At 42.7% G+C, this 19,569-nt stretch overlaps 1 protein-coding gene across 1 annotated transcript in view; it reads right to left on the bottom strand.

The window, feature by feature from the left end:
- The window catches only part of ATP10B (ATPase phospholipid transporting 10B (putative)), a 234,335-nt gene extending 216,643 nt beyond the window's left edge, over positions 1–17,692 (bottom strand). Inside the window, exon 1 of the mRNA XM_030212611.1 lies at positions 17,624–17,692. The gene's annotated coding sequence lies outside the window, so the exon portion shown is untranslated. The remainder of the gene's footprint in view (positions 1–17,623) is intronic.
- Positions 17,693–19,569: the final 1,877 nt, after the last annotated feature.

The raw sequence follows: 19,569 nt of genomic DNA, 5'->3' as shown, positions 1-19,569 counted from the left end.
CCAGTGATTGACTCCTTCTGAGATTTCCCTATTGGCTGTTAGCTCTGAGCTAGGGCCAGCCCTCCCTCTCTGTCCTTGCGGGCTGTGTGAGAGAGCCCAGTCTTCCTAGCATGCCTTTCAGGCTTATTTTCGAAAGAGAAGGGCACCCATCTTTCGACACAAATCGGGATATGGGCGTCCTTCTCTCAGGGTTGCCCAAATCGGCATAATTGAAAGCCAATTTTGGGAGACCCCAACTGCTTCCTGTCGTGGGGACGACCAAAGTTCTCGGGGGCGTGTCGGAGGCATAGCGAAGGCGGGACTGGGGCGTACCTAACAGATGGTCATCCTCGAGCAATAATGGAAAAAAGAAGGGCGTCCCTGATGAGCACTTGGCCAACTTTTCTTGGTCCATTTTTTCTTATGACCAAGCCTCAAAAAGGTGCCTGAACTGACCAGATGACCAAAGGAGGGAATCGGGGATGACCTCCCCTGACTCCCCCAGTGGTCAGTAACCCCCTCCTGAAGAAAACAACTTTAAAAACTTTTTTTGCCAGCCTGAAATGTCATACTCAGGTCCCTGGGGGGGGTGGGGGGTGGGGAGGTGTGTGTGTGTCAGTGGAGGCATAGCGAAGGTGTGGATGTCCTTCTTTCAAACATTTTGGATGTCCTGAACTGCCCCCCCTACAGGGATGGCCAAATTTCAAGGGAGTGGAGTGGAGGAGTGGCCTATTAGTTAGAGCACTGGTCTTGCAATCCAGAAGTGGCCAGTTCAAATCCCAGTGCTGCTACTTGTGATCCAAAATCCAAATAAATAAATAAAGTGGGTGTCAGAGGCATAGCAAAGGCATGGACGTCCTTCTCACAGAAACATCCACTTTTGGACGTCCTCAACTGCCCATTGCAGGGATGGAGGCGCCTAACACTTGGACGTCCTTCATCCATACTAAAAAAAAAAAAAAAAAAAAAGACGTCCCTGACGAGCACTTGGATGTTTTCACCTGGACTTGTATTTTTTTTTAAGGTTGCAGACAACTATTATACATGCAGCTTGTCTGCGTGTATGAAGCTGTCTTTGGCATACGCAGAGCAGCCACGCATAACGCTTGGCTGCTTTGCACTGGCTTCCCCTCCTTAGGAAGGAAATCGTGTGCTAATGAGCTAACAGTGAGCAGCTCATTTGCATGCGATTTCCTTCATGTATGCCCGTCCCTTTCCGAATCACTAAGGGATCGGTAAGGGAAGGGCTTTTTCCGTTCAGTTAGTGCATCAGTTAGTCCACTGCAGTGCCCCCTAGGGTGCCCAGTTGCTGTCCTGGCATGTCAGGGGGACCAGTGCACTATGAATGCTGGCTTCTCCCACGACAAAATGAGTTGGATTTGGTCGTTTTTGAGATGGGCGTCCTCGGTTTCCATTATTGCCGAAAACTGGGGATGACCATCTCTAAGGTCGACCATCTCAACATTTATGTCGACCATCTCTAAGGTCTAAATGTTGAGATTTGGGCGTCCCTGACCATATTATTGAAACGAAAGATGGACGCCCATCTTGTTTCGATAATATGAGTTTCCCCGCCCCTTCACAGGGACGTCTTGCGAGGATGCCTTCAGGAAAACTTGGGCGCCCCGTTTGATTATGCCCCTCCACGTGATCATCAGTTGCTCTAGGGGCTGATCCCTCCTTAATCTACTGTAATTCCATCAAGATTGTTCACCATCTCCTCAAGGCATTTCCCCAAGGCATTCCCCAGGACATTCCTAAAGTCATCTTCCCAAGTTATCTCCCATTTATTTTCTCTGTGTTCTTCCCCTTATTTTCCTTGAGTGGTACAGCTTTTCCTCTCAGCTGGGCTGAGGTTCCTGCTATCTTCTTGCCTCTGAGGTGGCTAGATACAGACTTTATGGGCAGAAAGCCACAATTCTTCTACAAGCCACTGAACTGTAAATGGAATTTTCTTTGTTTATTCTGAGTACTACAGTAAAGACGATTTGCTTAAAAATTGGGAGTCTACTAGTGAAGCTTCTGCTTGGGGATGGTTTATGCTGGCTGTTACCTAATGCTTTTAACACTAGCTCTAACTGATAATATATATATATTTGTGTTATATCCTAGCCCTCATTTGCTTGTTGTATTTATAATGCAGGCTTATAGTAGATGCTTTCACATAGATATTCTGTTTCTTAATTACCCTTCAGCTCTTTACAAAGCCCTTCCCACTAAATCAATAGATATATGTATCCATAGTACCATCAAGAGAGATGTTTTATAATGTTTATATGAAAAGATGATCCTCTTCTCAGTTGTGCTGTTCTTGTAAATGTGCAGCTCTGAACTAATTATATCTGCCACCAGTGACAACTGATTACCACCTGTTTAAGTGCTGAATCTTCTTATCAGATTGCTAAATGAGCCATATTGAGAAGTCACGCTTGCTGTGATCTTTAATGGCTTCCTGGTGCACTGGGAATCCCACATATATGGGGAATAGTCATGTTCCATTGAAATAATCCTACAGGAGCCAATCGGTATCAACTGCTATGCACGTGTGTGCCCTCTTCTTCCCCAGGAGAGAGGAGCCCAGTGAAGTCTCTAACCAACTGCTCTTCATCACCAGGGAACAAGGGTTACATTCTTATTTACTTATATAAAAATAGAGTCAGGAATATAACATTAGCTTTATTTCTCTGTAGGCAGAAAAGTCAAGAGGAACAATTTCAGGGTAATTTTCAAAAGCTTTTTACTCAGATAAATTGGCTGTCTAAAAATTACCCAGCCTTTCCCTGGGTAATAGTATGGGGGGGGGGGGGGGGGTCAACAACATGACTACTTTTACCCAAAGGAATATAGATGGGCCTGAAAGTGGGGTTAGGCCAGGGATGGCAACAACACTCCCTACTTTTGGGAGAAATTTTCCAATGTCTGTAGGGAACTGCAAAGTCTGTGGACACTTTTACCAGTGCTGAAAAGGGCAAATATGTGTTTACTTTCTAATGAAAAGTACCTATGGAGATCTGCATCTTCTTTTTCTTAGCAGGTGCTTTAGGGCTGGCACTTCATTAGACGAAACAAGAGGTCATTTCCTATTTCCTCTCAATGCTCGGAGAACAGCACATAAGGTTAAGCTGCCCTCACAGCGGAAAATTAATGCCAGCTCGGAGCAGGTGTTAGGTATTTTGAAGAGATTTCTCATAACTCTTTAAAATCTGCAGTTTTTTCTTTAATTTTGAAGCAGAGGGAAGCCTGTACAAGTCCCTAAGCACCATCAATGAGAATCAAATGTGTGCGAGTCCGAGTAAACCCGAAAATGAAAGCACACATCGGTGCCTGTTTGCTGTGTTTAAATATAAGCCTTCCAAGTAAAAAAATAAAAATAAAAAATTGAAAGTTTATATTTAAAGGCACAGAAAACAGACGCCAATATGTGCTTTACATTCGTATTTGCCTGGTACGTGTGCCTAAGAGCCAAACTTACCGCAAAATTCTTCTGCGCATGCACCAAGCACGTTCCCCCTCCTTGCTTTCAGTTTTACAGCAGGCATATAATTTGCATACCATTTTCTTTGAGCATTGGCGAGCTAATTTTCTGCGTTATTCTGGTAGTATATTTTCTGCTCTGTTGGCTTACCACGGGGGCAGCAATTCCAGAGTTTTACACGTTGAGTGAAGAAACATTTTCTCCGATTCGTATTAAATGTACTACTTTGTAGCTTCATCGAATGCCCCCTAGTCCTAGTATTTTTGGAAAGAGTAAACAGACGTTTCATGTCTACCCTTTCCACTCCACTCATTATTTTATAAACCTCTATCATATCTCCCCTCAGCCGTCTTTTCTCCAAGCTGAAGAGCCCCATCTGCTTTAGTCTTTCCTCATAGAGAAGTCATCCCAACCCCTTTATCATTTTTGTCGCCCTTCTCTGCACCTTTTCTAATTCCACTATATTGTCTTATTTGAGATGCGGCAACCAGAATTGAACACAATATTCGAGGTGCGGTCGCACCATGGAGTGATACAAAGGCATTATAATGTCCTCAGTTTTGTTTTCCATTCCTTTACTAATAATACCTAACATTCTATTTGCTTTCTTACCCACCGCAGCACACTGAACAGAAGGTTTCATCGTATCATCGATGACACCTAGATCCCTTTCTTAGTTGGTGACTCCTAGCGTGGAACCTTGCATTACTTAGCTATAATTCGGGATCCTCTTTCCCAGGGCCGTGCCAACACAGTAAGCGGGATAAGCACCGCAGGGGGGTGCCTGCCTTCAAGGGCGCCACTGCGGTGCTGCCCCGCCATACCGCTCCCGCTGCTCCGCCTCCCACCTACCATTAAAAAAGTTTGTGAAGCCGAGTTGCAGGCAGCGCCTCGCTTCTGCCCTGCTGTTTGTAAAACAAGTAAATCTCTTCTCCTCATCATCATCGGGCCTCACTGTGTCCCGCCCTCCTCTGAGGTAACTTCCAATTTCCGGGCGGGACACAGTGAGGCCCGACGATGACGAGGAGAAGAGATTTACTTGTTTTACAAGCAGCCCGGCAGACACGAGGAGCTGCCTGCAACTCAGCTTCACAAAATTGTTTTTAAAGGTAGGTGGGAGGCGGAGCAGTGGGAGCCCTCCAGCTTTTTGCAGTCTCCGTGCTCCTATGCTCTACTTTGGGCCTTCCTGCAGCTAGCACACAGACCCCAGAAACCCCCACTGCACCAGCGTCACCAGTCTCCACAGCTAGCATTGCACCGGTACTTGTGGCAGCATGTGCTCCGGATCCTCCTCCCAACTGACTGCTCCAACGCTGCGCCATACGCATGCAGCCCTTGTCCCCACCGCACTTGCTCCTCAAGTCCCCAGCACAAGGCCATTCCATAGCGCGACCTCTCAGTGCCACAGCCCTGACACGAACTTCAGCCCAGGTAATTATATTTTATTAATAAATAAAAATAAATGCAAAAACAAAAGAAAAAAAGATATATATGTTTTAACCCATAGGTTACACACATGTACATTGCAACTCTATCCTCACTCTGCCCAAACTACACCCCTAGGAACTCCTACATGTAGCACAAGTATAAGTACATGGTGTCTTGCTATGTGTACTCATACATATGTATATCATGGGTTAATTATATGAGGACTTTTCCACATGTAAAAGAGTATGTAGATGCAGAAAAACTTTTATATAATTGTTCTTCTTATGGTCTAATGGGAGTAGATATACCAGGGCCTAGGACAGCCATTCTGAGGGGCAGTTGTCCAGATTTATGAGTTGCTTGTTTTACGTCATCAACTATGATAATCACCCATCTTATCTGAAACTCGGGGGAAGGAGGGGCCAGCTGGCTGTCTACATGCCTAAAGGTAGTCCAGGGATATGAAATCCGCCACTGTCCACTGCCATGAAAGTGTGATCCACCTTAGCCAGCAACAGATCCTTACACAATCTTAAATAACTCCAACTTTCACATTGGCACCAGTTTAGAGAGAAATTTCTATTTTGTCCTAACAATGTGGTAACAAAATGGGTTAAACAGAAATATCCAAGTCATTGCTCTAAGAGTTATTCCTCAGCACCAGACAAGATATAAAAACACTAGGGTTAGAGCAGCTAATGGTATGTTTTCTATATATAACCAACTTGAACAAAATTGGTTATACATGAATTTAACTCTTGGCAATATTATATAGACTCCTGATGTAGGTACCCAGCCAAAACATGGCAGTGTCAGGACATTGGATATTTTCTTCAATAATATATTTTATGTTCATTGGTTTCTGACTAACTTCATGGCCTCTCTGCTACCTTTCTGACCAATCCACAGTCAGACATGGAGGAGCATTTTCGATATGACATCTAAATTCAACTTTGGATGTTTTGCAGAGAGAAAGGGCAGACAGTGGATGGAAGGGGGGGAGAGAGAGGGCAGACAGGGGCAGATGGTGGATAGAAGGGGCAGAGATAGAAGGCAGATGTAGATGGAAGGAGCAAGGAGAGAGGGCAGACATTGGATGGAGGGGACAGCAGAGAGGGCAGACACTGGATGGCAGAGAAAGAACAAAGAGATGCTGGATGGAAGAAAGACAGTGAAAAGAAGATGAGGAAAGCAGAAACCAGAGACAACAAACTGTAAATAAAATATATATTTTTATTTTTTTGCTTTAGGATAAAGTAGTATTGTAGCTGTGTTAATAAATGTTTATAATAGAACCTGTAAACAAGGTAATATTTTTATTGGACTAATTTTATACATTTTGGTTAACTTTCAGAGAACAAAACCCCCTTCCTCAGGTCAGGATAGGATACTGTAACAGTACTATACTGTATTGACCTGAGGAAGGATGTTTTGGCCTCTGAAAGCTAAATGTATTAGTCCAATAAAATGGTATTATTTTATTTTCTATATTTGTTTTATTTCTATTTGTTAATTTGTAAAGTGGTGATTGGTACTTGTTAGTTTTTTCAAATTTACATCTGCTGTCTTTATATTTTGCACAGTATGGTATTTTGGTATTTATGGTATTTTATGTTAGATGGGGGGGGGGGGGGGGGGGGCGCCAACTGATAGTCTGCAGGGGGGCACCAGAGACTCTAGGCATGGCCCTGCTCTTTCCCACATGCATCATATAGCACTTGCTCAGATTAAACGTCATCTGCCATTTAAACGCCCAGTCTCCCAGTCTCGTAAGGTCCTCTTATAATTTTTCACATTCCTCTCACAATTTAACAACTTTGAATACCTTTGTGTGGTTAGCAAATTTAATTACCTCACTAGTTACTCCCATCTCTAGGTCATTTATAAATATGTTAAAAAGCAGCAGTCCCAGCACAGACTCCTGGGGAACCCCACTAACTACCCTTCTCCATTGAGAAGGCTATACTCACATTAGCCCTCTTCACTGGCTCCCTATCCATTTCCGCATTCAATTCAAACTTCTCTTATTGACCTATAAATGCATTCACTCTGCCGCTCCCCAGTACCTCTCCACTCTTGTCTCTCCCTATGCCCCCCCTCGGGTACTCCGTTCTGTTGATAAATCTCTCTCTTATCTGCCCCCTTCTCCTCTACTGATAATTCCAGACTCCGTTCCTTTTATCTTGCTGTACCTCACGCCTGGAATAAACTTCCTGAGCCTGTACGTCTAGCCCCTCTTTGGCTGTTTTCAATTCCAAACTTAAAGCCCACCTCTTTACCACTGCTTTTGACTCCTAACCACTGCTCACTTGCCCTGTCCTTTTTATCCTCACCTCTTTATTCCCTTACCCTTAATTGTTCTGTCTGCTTGTCTTATCTAGAGTGTAAGCTCTTTGAGCAGGGACTGTCTTTTTTGTCTATGGTGTACAGCACTGCGTATGCCTTGTAGCACTATAGAAGTGATAAGTAGTAGTAGTAGTAGTTCTGAGTGTAATGGTATCAGTTTATTACTGAAATATGTAGCATATTTGCTGGATTATATATACACCAATATATTTGTGTATCTTTTAAAAATATATATTTGACACTGCAGCAGAGAGAATAGTTTCATTTCAAGCCCCTCTCTCTCCATTCCTTTTTCTGGGAACTTCTGAGAGCAGGGATAGTTAATTACAAACACTTAACAAACACAAAAGAGCTTCCTCTGCCCTCCCACCTAACAAAAGATTGACTACAAAGAACTCAGGGAAACCATAAACAGGACATTTGTTTGTCAAAGGTATACCTGCCCCTCCCATCAGCTTTCAGACATGTGCAGAAAGGAAGGACTTGTAATGTGTATCTGCCCCAGAGACTGAGCAGGACATCAAAAGAAAATCCAGACTGTAAGTCTCGTGATGTCATAAGACATGAGACCAAGACTCAGGGGTCGTGTGCAGACATGAGACCAAGATACCACAATGCTTTGCAAATGCCCAAGGGTTGTGTGGAAACCAGGACAAAGATCCACATGGCATATCCTCCTGCAGCTTGCAAGGTATAAAGGGACAAGCTGTTTCCCAAGACTCAGATTCTCATCAACTGCCAGCAACTCAGATTCTCTTCAACTCAGATTCTCTTCAACTGCAAGCAAGATTCAGATTCTCTTCAGCTGCAAGCAACTCAGATCCACTCACTGCAGAAGCCCTGATGCCTTGCTCCTCAACATGTGCTCATCAATCAGCTGGACCACACCATGCTTGTAACAAGGACTTGTAAGTTAACCTACCTGCTACTTTGTTCTATTTTATGCACAGATTATCTGTTCTAAGATCCTCTTAAAACCTACCTCTCGTGTGCAATTGTATATTAAATCAACCTTTTTGAAGCTAAAAATACGGTCTCTTTGTGTTCTGAGTATATATACTTAATTTATTTAATTTATTGCAATTATCACCTTTGGTGATTGGTGGAGAAATTAATATCCTAAAACTTATAAATACAGCACCTGCTCTTAAATTATAAACAGTGGCGAGTTGCTCTAGAGCTATTTTCCCCAAAATAAATCCTTTCTTGTAACACTGAGCATCGAGGTCCTAGTTGGCATTGCTCTCAATCTACTGTAAACTGGCAGCTTAGCCTGTAGTAGCAACAGTTTTGCCTTTATTATGGTAACAATTTCTGCCTCATTTGCACAGACCTCTGGGATGCTTTTTGTGTGAAGTGTGATCAATGCAGATGTAGTTTATAGAAAACAAAGATATCCAAATAGAGATCCAAAGTGCATCTGTGAATCAAGTTGCATCTGTTCTATGGCACATTGTGCTGGCTGAAAATTTATGAACCAGGGATTCTGTGCTGTACCGAAACCCAGTTCAGTAATCATCATGTATCACCTTCATCAAGCAGCATGCTTGTTACAGATGGCACCCAGCCATTTTTCTCATTTTTGTTGCTCTCTCAAGCTACTGATGCAATCAAAAGGATTTCTTTTGTTAATGAAACTCTACAAGTCTGACAATCCTTAAGAAAGAACTCAGAAGAATTGAGAATTTGCAGATTATGAACTTGCTGATGGATACTTCCCTCAACTGTAGCAAAGCAGAGTCATGTAGCCATCTTGACATTGACAGCCTGGAACAACTTGGTTGGCTGAGGGGAGGAGAAAGTGGGTGTGTTGTAGTTTAGAAAGGCATTTTAGAAAGGACGTCCAACTCAAAATATGGACTTCCGAGTCAGTATTTCACAAATGGACGTCCATCTCACATGAATTTTGGAACAGGATACATCTTGTTTTAATATACATGTGAGAGGGCTGTCCATGTGCTGGAAATGTCCAGCATGAACATTCATTTTGCAAACTGAAAAGTCCAAATTATGAACAGGAAAAACACGGGACATGGATGTCTGTGTGGCAGCATAGGAACAGACAGAGGTCTATGTAGAGCAACCTAGTGGTTAGAGTCATGGGCTAAAAATCAAGAGATCCAGGTTAAAATCCCACTTCCACTGTTTGTGATTTTTTTTGTAAATTGTGAGACCTCCAAAAACAGAAAAATACCTACTGTACCTGAATGTACACCATTTCAATAGCCTCCAAGCTTGCAAGTGTGTTATATATTCAGGTACAATAGGTATTTCTTTTATTCCTAGAGGGCTCACACTTTACAAATAATTAAAAACAGTTGAAGTGGGATTTGAACCTGGGTACCCTGAACTTGGTGGGGGGGGGGGGGTCTGGTTGGAGCACCATTATGAGGTGACTTGATTGGGGGAGACAAGAGAGGTTTTAGGCTTGGGTGGGGCTCTCTGACCATTGCTCTTATTGATAAATGCTGGACTCTTGCATGGCCCAAGAGCATTGGGCCAATGGAATAATGCTGCTTATGAGGCAGCATACTAGCATGCTACTTATTTGTCATGGGAGTTGGCAAAACAGCTTGTTTTATTTGTGTTTTTTATGCTTATTATTGACCTGTGGACACTTTTATGGATGTTTTTATTGTAATGAAAAACAAGAGAAGTAGAAGATCTGCGAAGCAAACACAGTAGAACAAAGAGCAGACCAACACATGTTGGAAGTAGTAGCAAAAGCTTTAATTCAACCTAAAACTTATGCCTGTTGTGGCTACAGTTCACCAAAGGCTGCATCAGAGGCAAAAACTAGAGAGACAAAATCATACTGGAGATTTTCTTAAGGAATTGCCGCAGAACTCATTCCCTTGGAGTATTACACTAGAGAGAAGTATGTATTTGATTTGCATTGAATTAAAACTTTTGCTACTATTTCCAATGTGTTGGTATGCTGTTTGTTCTGCTGTTTTTATTGCAATCCATCTAGGTCCAGATTCTGTACATGGCGCCTAAAATCTAGATGCACCCGATTAACATGCCCAGTGCTATTCTATAAAACACGTCTAAACTTAGGCACAGTGTATAGAATAGCCCATAGGACCAGGGAAACCGACATTTAGGAGTGCCTATTTGCAGCACTGAAAACCTGGTGTAAATATCCATGCCTACATGTAGGCGCAGTCCCCTGAATTCTATAACAACGCACATAAATTTGAGTAATGCTCCTGACATGCCCACACTCCTTCCATGGCTGCACCCCCTTTTCAGCTACACACATTGGAATTTATGTACACCTTTTTTTAGACCATGCCTAAAATGGAGCATGCGTCAATTCTAATTATTGCCAATTAGTGATAATTGGTTATCGGCCAATTATCACTAACTTGCTTTTTACTCAATTGAGTAGTGTATGTAAATTGGTCTCATGCTCAATTTAATGCACACTACTCACCGCGCTTTACAGAGAATCCGGCCCCTAGTGTCTAGGCAGAATATAAATTTACAAAATTAATCAAATAAATAAACCAAACTGCAGTAAAAGCCCACCATTTATTGCACCTTGGTAACTCCCCCTCCTTAAAGTTAAGCTAGAACTTTTAGGACTAAATTTACTTAAGTGTACTACCATTAATATGCTATTAGTAAATAGGTCTCATTGCATAAAACAAGACCTTCAATAAGTGATGATGAGTATTAGCAAGTGGTAATATTTTAGGGCCTTTTAGTAAATCTAGCTCTTAGCAACTGGAGAAGGAATTAACTTCAGAGTACTGCTCCAATAATCATAGTAGATTAGGAAAGCATTACTACAAGTGCTCCTCATTTGATTTGTTGTACTCTGAATGACATCTGGTGGCCAATATTCTTATTGGAGCAAATAAAGAAATTTACTATTTCAAAGTAGTGTGGATACCCTAAGTAGATACCACTTAGTAGATCTGGAGAAATCTAACTGGAACTATCTTTCCCATCTTTTAAAAGGCTATGGTTAGACAACTCCTGTAATACTGTTTTTAGCTGTGTTGCACCCACACTGTGGAACTCCTTTCCTCTTGAATTGAGTCATGAAATTTCAGTTAGAAAATTCAAAGTTGGCCCTAGAATCTGGTTATTCAAGCTCTTTTTTTAATGCTGCAGGTTAAGGCAAGATTAGGCTGAGAAACGGGCCTTGACTGCTGTTTAAATAATCGTGATGTGGTTCTGGTTTTGTTTCATTAACCAGGAAATTACTGTTATGTTATTCACCATCCTTTCCTTGAATGCTCGGTTGTCAGTGTGTTTTTGATACTTTTGTCCCATTTTTATATGTTTTTACAATTTTTCTGGTTTTTATTGTAAACAGCTGTGATTTTGCTGCTGGAAAGGTGGTATAACAAATACCAACAAATAAATGATTAAATAACTAAATAAATTATTACTAGGTTTTACTAACTTAGGTGCTCATGATTTGAGATTTTAACATTAGTTAACACAGTCCCATTTTGTCAATGGGACTGTATTTGTCAGTTGGGCCTATTTACTAACTAAGGGCATAACTTGCATATTAGGAGGATAGTTATTAAGGTGCAGTAAAAGTCGGGCTCATAACTACAGGTTAGTCACTCCTACGCTACAAGAATAACACTGCTTGTGATCAACCTTGCAAGCAGCGTTATATTTCCATGATGGGTACATCGAGCCACAAAGTGGCCCTTTTACAGAACTGCCCTCTATAAGCATAAATATTCCTTGAAATAGACTATGCAGCAGAATCTTATCATTAGCTATAATCACTATAAAAAAATAACAGATAAAGACCTGTACGGTCCATCCAGTCTGCCCAACAAGATAAACTCATTATAAATGGTATATGATATTTCATATGTACACCTGACCTTGATTTGACCTTGCCATTTTCTGGGCATAGAAGTCTGTCCAGCACTGTCCTTATTCTAGAATTTCTGAAGATGTCGTCAAAGCCCCTGAAAAGCTCCATTCCAGCCGTCCAACTCTGTTCAGCCACGATCAGGGCCCAGACTGTAGAAGTCTGCCTAGTATTGGCTCTGTTTCCCAATTACCAGTGTTGCTACCTAATCTCCGCTAAGCTTCTTTGGATTAATTCCTTCTAAACAGGATTCCTTTGTGTTTATCTCATGCATTTTTGAATTCAGTTACTGTTTGCATCTCCACCACCATCCATGGAAGGGAATTCCAGGTATCTACCTTCCTCTCTGTGAAAAAATACTTCCTGACATTATTCCTGAGTCGACCTCTTTCAACCTCAATTCATATCCTCTAGTTCTATTGCCTTCCTGTCTCGGGAAAATGTTTGTTTGTGGATTAATACCTTTCAAATCAGTGGCGTAGCCAGACCTGACGTTTTGTTTGGGCCCAGAGCTAATATGGGTGGGCACCCAGAAGCCCACCACCAGAGCCATCATTTTGGTTACAAGAGTAAGCAAAATACTCGCTGGTGGTGGGCTTCTGGGTGGAGGTGGGCTCTTCACTACCTAGGGCCAAAAAAGGTATATTTTAATCATTAAATATACCTTTTTTGCCTTAGGCAGTGAAGTCCTTACCCCACCCAGAAGCCCACCACCACCAGCAAGTATTTTCAGACAAAAATGCAAATCAATTAAAACATGACATGTTAAAAAATATTTTAAAATACATATGTATTTATTACCTGGCTCCCATAGCTGTGTGGGGCAGCGGGGGAGTGCTGCTGCTGTGACTGTGCATAGATCCAGCCGGCAGGACAGGGCACAGGGTGGACTTGGAGCGGCGACCGCAACCGCGACCTTTCCCATGCGGCGCTGCGTGTGACGTGATGTGGTGCGACGCCAACGTGCTGTGTGCAACTGCACACTGTGGGCCCTGGCCAGGCTGGGGGGGGGGGTGGAGACGGCAGTGTGGTGGCGTGCGTGGCGCCAGCGCGTGTGTGGTGCCGGCTGCAACTCCTGAAGACTTTCGCGCGAGATTACATGCGGCCCGGCGTCTGGCCAAGGAGGAGCTTCCAGTGAGTGTGACTGCTGAGAAAACCAGGTGGGAGGTGGCTGAGCAGGCCGACAGCAGATTGAGCAGAAACTAAGGCTGTGGCTGCTCAGCTGCTGTAAAACTGGGTGGGCCTGAGCCGAGATCAGGTGGGCCTGGGCCCACCCAGGCCCACCCGTAGCTACGCCCCTGTTTCAAATATTTGAATGTCTGTATCATATCACCCCTGTTTCTCCTTTCCTCCAGGGTATAAATGTTCAGGTCAGCAAGTCTCTCCTTGTATGTCTTGCTACACAAACTCAATACCATTTTTGTCCCTTTTCTTTGAACCGCTTCAAGTCTTTTTACATCCTTAGCAAGATACGGCCTCCAAAACTGAAGACAATACTCCAAGTGGGGTCTCACCAATGACTTGTACAGGGGCATCAACACCTTCTTTCTTCTGCTGGTTATACCCCTCTCTATGCAGCGTAGCAGCTTTCTGGCTGCAGCCACCACCTCGTCTCACTGTTTTGTCACCTTGAGATCCTCGGACACTATCACCCCAAGGTCCCTCTCCTGAGCCAAGCTTACCAATCTCTCCCTTCCTATCTGATACATCTCTTTTGGATTTCTGCACTTCAAGTGCATCACTCTGCATTTGTTGGCATTAAATTTTAATTAACATTACACCACACTAAACTCCAACTTATATATGTAAAAATCTCTTTATTATAAATGCTTATGCTTTATACCAGCTATTAACTTTAAACATTAAAACACTCATTCATCACCTATCAACCACCACTCACCCTATGTACTAGTTATCTAAAATGTCTTTAGAAATTTAAATATCAAACCATTATACATGAAAAAAATCCTGCTTCATCACATTAGTGAGGCAGACAGTTCATAGCACTCAATAATGTCCACTGCTGTAATGCGCTGTATAACGACATCCACTGTGTGATCCTTTGTTAGTTAATTTTCAGCAGCTGATTAGTCGCTCCTCCTTGGCATATGCACACAGAAATTGTTTAGTGTGGTGTAATGTTGTTTATATACTCCGACTGAACTGTTTTTTCCCCCCTTTTTTGTAAGATTAAATTATAATGCCAGACCGTTGACCATTGGATGGATTTCTCATGGTTTTTACTCCCTCCAGCGTATTTGCTTTATTGGCTATCTTCATGTCATCTGCAAAAAGGTAAACCTTTTCTTCTAATCCCTCAGCAAGGTCTCTCACAAATATATTAATTAAATTCAAACCAGGACTTATATACTTCTAATATCAACTGTTTAGGGTTCAGTGCAGTTTACATCATCTGTGGGACAGAAGTTGGTACAATATTACAGGTACGACATTGGGTGAATACAGTCTTGTTGGTTATATTTGGTTGGTACAATATTATTAGTGGGATGTTGGGTGGATACAATCTTGTTGGTTACTTTCAATGTTATCTAACTAACAGTATAACACCATTGGGTATGAAGGAGTAGTTTCATGTAGTAGTTCTATAGTCTGTTGGGGGACTGAGGAGTAGTGATTGTTATGTAGCTGGCTTTGGGAAGAGGTAAGTTTTTAGCATCTTCCAGAAACAGGTAGTTTATTTCTAGTCTCGTAGCCAGAGGGAGTGAGTTCCATATTGAGATTCTTGATAACAGGAAGAGCGAGTTAAAGAACTTCTGAAATTGGATTTCTTTGTAGAACAATGGGGCTAGAATCAATTCCTTCCATCTGAATGAATGATGCAAATAAATGATATTGATCAGCAGTTTAGAGGTAGCACCTTGCAGAATCTGAAAGACTTGGCAGGTGGCTTTGAACTTAATTCTTTCAACTATGGGTAACCAGTGCAGTTTAATGAGATATGGCATGACGATAGTGTATCTCTTTAGTCTGGGAGTTAATTTTGCTGTTGTATTCTGCTGTTGTTTTTTTAAAATATTGGATCTTAATGCCAAAAAATAATTCAGTACAGTAGTCCAGATGCGGTGGGATCAGCATTTGGACCAATGGCGCAAAGGCCTTTTGATCAATGAATGATCGGATTAGGCATGTTGTCTCATTTTAAATTTTGTTTTTCTCCATAGTTGGTTGATATGGGATGATTATACATTGTATACGGAGGAGTCTAGAAGGACCCCAAGCACTATAGCTTCTGATTTGACTGGGAAGGTTCTGTCTTCAGTTAGTATTATTGACATTGGGGCCTCGATTCCTTGATTTCTGAACCAAAAGATCTTGGTCTTTTGCACATTCAGTTTCAGTTTGTTTGCTAAGACCCAGGACTGAATGGTGTTCTTCCCGGTTGTTATTGGTCGGATTGGATCTTGGTGTGAAGATGTCAGTGGTAGAAGGAGCATGATGTCATCAGGGTATGATAGTAGTAGCTCTCCTAGTCCCATGTGTATTGAGTTGAGCGAAGACATGAAGAAATTAAACAAGATGGGGAAGAGCGGGGAAAATATGATGCAGATGCCAGATGCTTCATTGAAAGAGACTTTTACATTGATGATGGTTTGAAATCCTTACCTACTGCAGGAGAGGCCATTGACTTACTAAAGAGAACACAAGCAATGCTGGCAGAGGCCAATCTGAGACTTCATTGCCACCAATAGTCCAGAAGTAATGAGAGCATTTCCTAAAGCGGATCATGCCAAAGATTTAAAGGATTTAAGTGTAGATACCCCTCTGCTTGGATTATATTGGGATCTAAAGAGAGACATTTTTGCCTTTCAAGTTTCTACCCCCTCCTCTTCTCTGCCCTTCTCTTGCGCCCTTTGGAATGCCCGCTCTATCTGCAACAAACTCCCATATGTTCATGACCTCTTTATCTCACGTCACCTCCATCTGCTCGCCATAACAGAAACCTGGCTCTGCCCTGATGACTCTGCTTCAGTCACAGCCCTCTGCCATGGCGGTTATCTTTTTTCACATACACCTCGCCCTGCTGGCCGCGGGGGCGGTGTTGGATTACTTCTTTCTCCCTCCTCCAGATTTCAACCCCTTCTTCCACCTCAATTTCACTGTTTTTCCTCCTTTGAAGTCCACTCTATCCGCCCTTTCTCTCCTCTGCCTCTTCGAATAGCAGTCACCAAGGATGAGAGAGAGGGAGGAAGGATCATGGAAGAAGGCAAGCCAGGCATCAAAGTCACTGAGAAAGGATGAAAATTGCCTCTGTCTGGAGAAGTACAACTAAATTGTTGTAGTTGGCCCTTTCATTTTGATTTATCCCATTTGCGTGGAGGCAGGTTGTCTGTTGTTTATATGTATATGATGGACATTGTTTTTAGCAGATTGCATTGCCTATAACAGTTTACAGTGCTTGTGCCCTAAAGAAAGGCAGAAAGTGCCTTACAACTACAAATCATAGTCTTCCTGCAGTGCTTTGTGATATGCTCTGAGCACATGTCCCTGTTCCCTATGCCTTATGGGACTTTCCCTATTGGCTGGCCCTTGTCCCTGTGTATGCTGGGTTGTAGCTGGCCAACTTCTTTCTCCAGTGGGGTGGAGGGAATCTGTCTGCACTGCAGAATGCTTTTTCTAAGGACTGAAAAACTGATTTGCTGTACCTTGTTGCATTCTCCCCCCTTTTAAGCTACTGTATTATAACCAAGTTTTTATCAGTTTAAAACAGCATCTACCCTCACAGCTTGGTTGTATACAGAGTGAGCTTAAAGGCATAAGTACATCTCAAAAATGATATAGTGGAATTAGAAAAGGTACAGAGAAGGGCGACGAAAATGATAAAGGGGATGGGACAACAAGGCTAAAGCGGCTAAGGCTCTTCAGCTTAGAGAAAAAAAAGATGGCTAAGGGGAGATATGATAGAGGTCTATAAAATAATGAGTGGAGTGGAACGGGTAGACATGAATCACTTGTTTACTCTTTCCAAAAATACTAGGACTAGGGGTAATGCAATGAAGCTAGAAAATAGTAAATTAAAAAACGAATTGGAGAAAATATTTCTTCACTCAATGTGCAATTAAACTCTGGAATTCATTGCCAGACAATGTAGTAAAAGTGGTTAGCTTAGCGGACTTTAAAATGGTTTAGCTGGCATCCTAAAGAAAAAGTCCATAGACCATTATTAAAATGGACATGGGGAAAATCCACTATTTCAACAATACTGTTTTGGGATCTTGCCAGATACTTGTGACCTGGATTGGCCACTGTTGGAAACAGGATGCTGGGCTTGATGGACCTTCTGACTGTCCCAGTATGACAATACTGTACATATATACATAAGAATAGCCATACTGGGTGAGACTGATGGTCCATCTAGCCCAGTACCCAGCTTCCAACAGTGACCAATCCAGGTCACAAGTACCTGTCAAAAACCCAAATAGTTACAACATTCCATGCTATCAATCCCAGGGCAAATAAATTGAACCTGGGGCCCCCTGCCGCTCATATTCAAACATCCATCGAAGAATTCATTACTGACTCACCTAGCAGAAGCTTGCCTTAGATCTGGACCTGTGCTTTGTCCTTTGAGCCAGGAAATGCAGTGAGTGTGGCGCTGGCCTGGACTCGTTGTTGCAGCATAATGACAACAGAATGTGAGTCCAGCTCATACAGCTCAAGGGTTTTAATCAGAGTCTCCTGCACAGCAAAGGAAAAGAGATTTGTGTGAGCCTGGGAGAGGTGCGGCTCATGACTGTATCTGTACATCTTACCTAGCACAAATTCTGTTTGACGAATGTAGGGCCGCCGAGAGACTGAACCAGGCCCAGGGCAGGGCTGCTGCTGCTGGGCCTGGGGCAGAGCCACTGCTGCCCCCCCCCCCCAATTGTCATCTGCAGCTGCCCCCCATCGCTGCCGCCTCCCCATTGCTATCGCTGCCGGAACAGGGAATACCTTGGCTGGCGGGGATCCTGAGGCCCCGCCAGCAAAAGACGTCTTCCTCCAGCACTGACTGCCTGCCCCTGTGGCTGCTTTTCCTCTCAGGGAATGCTCAGTTTCAAAACTGAGCATGCGTGCCTGAGAGGAAAAGCAGCTGCTCAGCAGAGCAGTGCTGGAGGAAGCTCCAGGTCCTCCCCAGCCTCCAAGGAGGGCCCGGCACTGGAGTTCTCTCTCTTCTGCTCCTGTCGGGATGTGATCACTTGGGTCCCATCAGGAGCAGGAAAGAGAGAGAGAGACCTTAGTGTTGGCCCCCCCTTGGAGGCCGAGGCCCGAGGAATTTTGCCCCCCCCCCCTGCTCCTCTCTCGTCAGCCCTGGATGAATACAAGAGTACTCAAAGCATCCTACTACTGAATGATCTGCTCACTGTATAGCCTCTGTTCTCACAAGATTAGGTGAATGCAGGGCCTGACTGCAAGGCAAATCTAACTAAGTTATTTTCTTTTGTTTAATATTCATTAAAGAAAATTTTGGTTCAAGAGTTCACAGTCTTCACAGTGATGTTCTATATTCAATTTTAAGCTGCGGTCTATCACAGCCAGTAAAAGGGCTGAACAATGTGGTCTTTACCTGCCTTCATTTTTATATTATTCTATATTTCTAGTAAAATTATATGCAAATTATAAAAACATACAGCACTTAAATCACTCAGAATAAAATGCCTGTTCAAATTACAATATGAATCAAATCAGCATTTCTTAAGTCATCTTAAATATTCAAGAGAACATTATTCTCTCAATCATTAATGAAACTATGAATAAACACATTGCACTTTCAATAAACAGAAATTTTTTTTAACACAAACATAGTTTCTCAGAAAAAAAAATCTTAAAGCATAGACAAATCAAACATGATCATGCTTTAACCTTAATGATTTGTCTCTAGGGCAAGAAAATATTTTAGCTTCTGTGTGTTTGAAATCTAATGAAAATCAAGACATTTTCCCTTTTGATGTCAGGACTAGTTTTATCATGGAAGAAAAACAATATGTATCCTTGAATGGGACCCAGCTATTTTTATTTCAAAGGGTTCACTGTATAAATGCTACACAACATAAGGAAAACAGAACTGAGGTTGCTCAGTTTAGCATGATAATGCTATGGGGGGGGGGGGGGGGGGGAGGGGAACTCATAAAGTGGCATTAGGGTCTTAATGCGTACTATTTGGTCCTTAACATGACCTAAATGGCCCTAATGGCACTTGGTGGTGATATTTAAGTCATCATGGCTTAGGTAATAATGAGAAGCAAAATACGAAAATGCTTGTTTTGCATCTCATTACTATGCAAATTCCCTAACATGATTTGCGGTGATACACCGCAAGTCACATTTGGGCTCAAATCTCATGGTAAAATAAACTTGGAGCATCGAACTGCAAAGCTGCAACCCAATGCCCCCGGCCCTCCCAGAATCCTGGTAACCCCTCCCTCCAACTGTAGACCCCCTTGCACATGGCCCACCCCCTTCTCACAGGGGCTACCTTTCAATTTCATTG

Source organism: Microcaecilia unicolor, chromosome 8 (assembly GCF_901765095.1).
Source record: "Microcaecilia unicolor chromosome 8, aMicUni1.1, whole genome shotgun sequence".
In the NCBI taxonomy this organism is placed as follows: Eukaryota; Metazoa; Chordata; class Amphibia; order Gymnophiona; family Siphonopidae; genus Microcaecilia; species Microcaecilia unicolor.
This window is presented reverse-complemented; position numbering and strand designations above follow the sequence as displayed.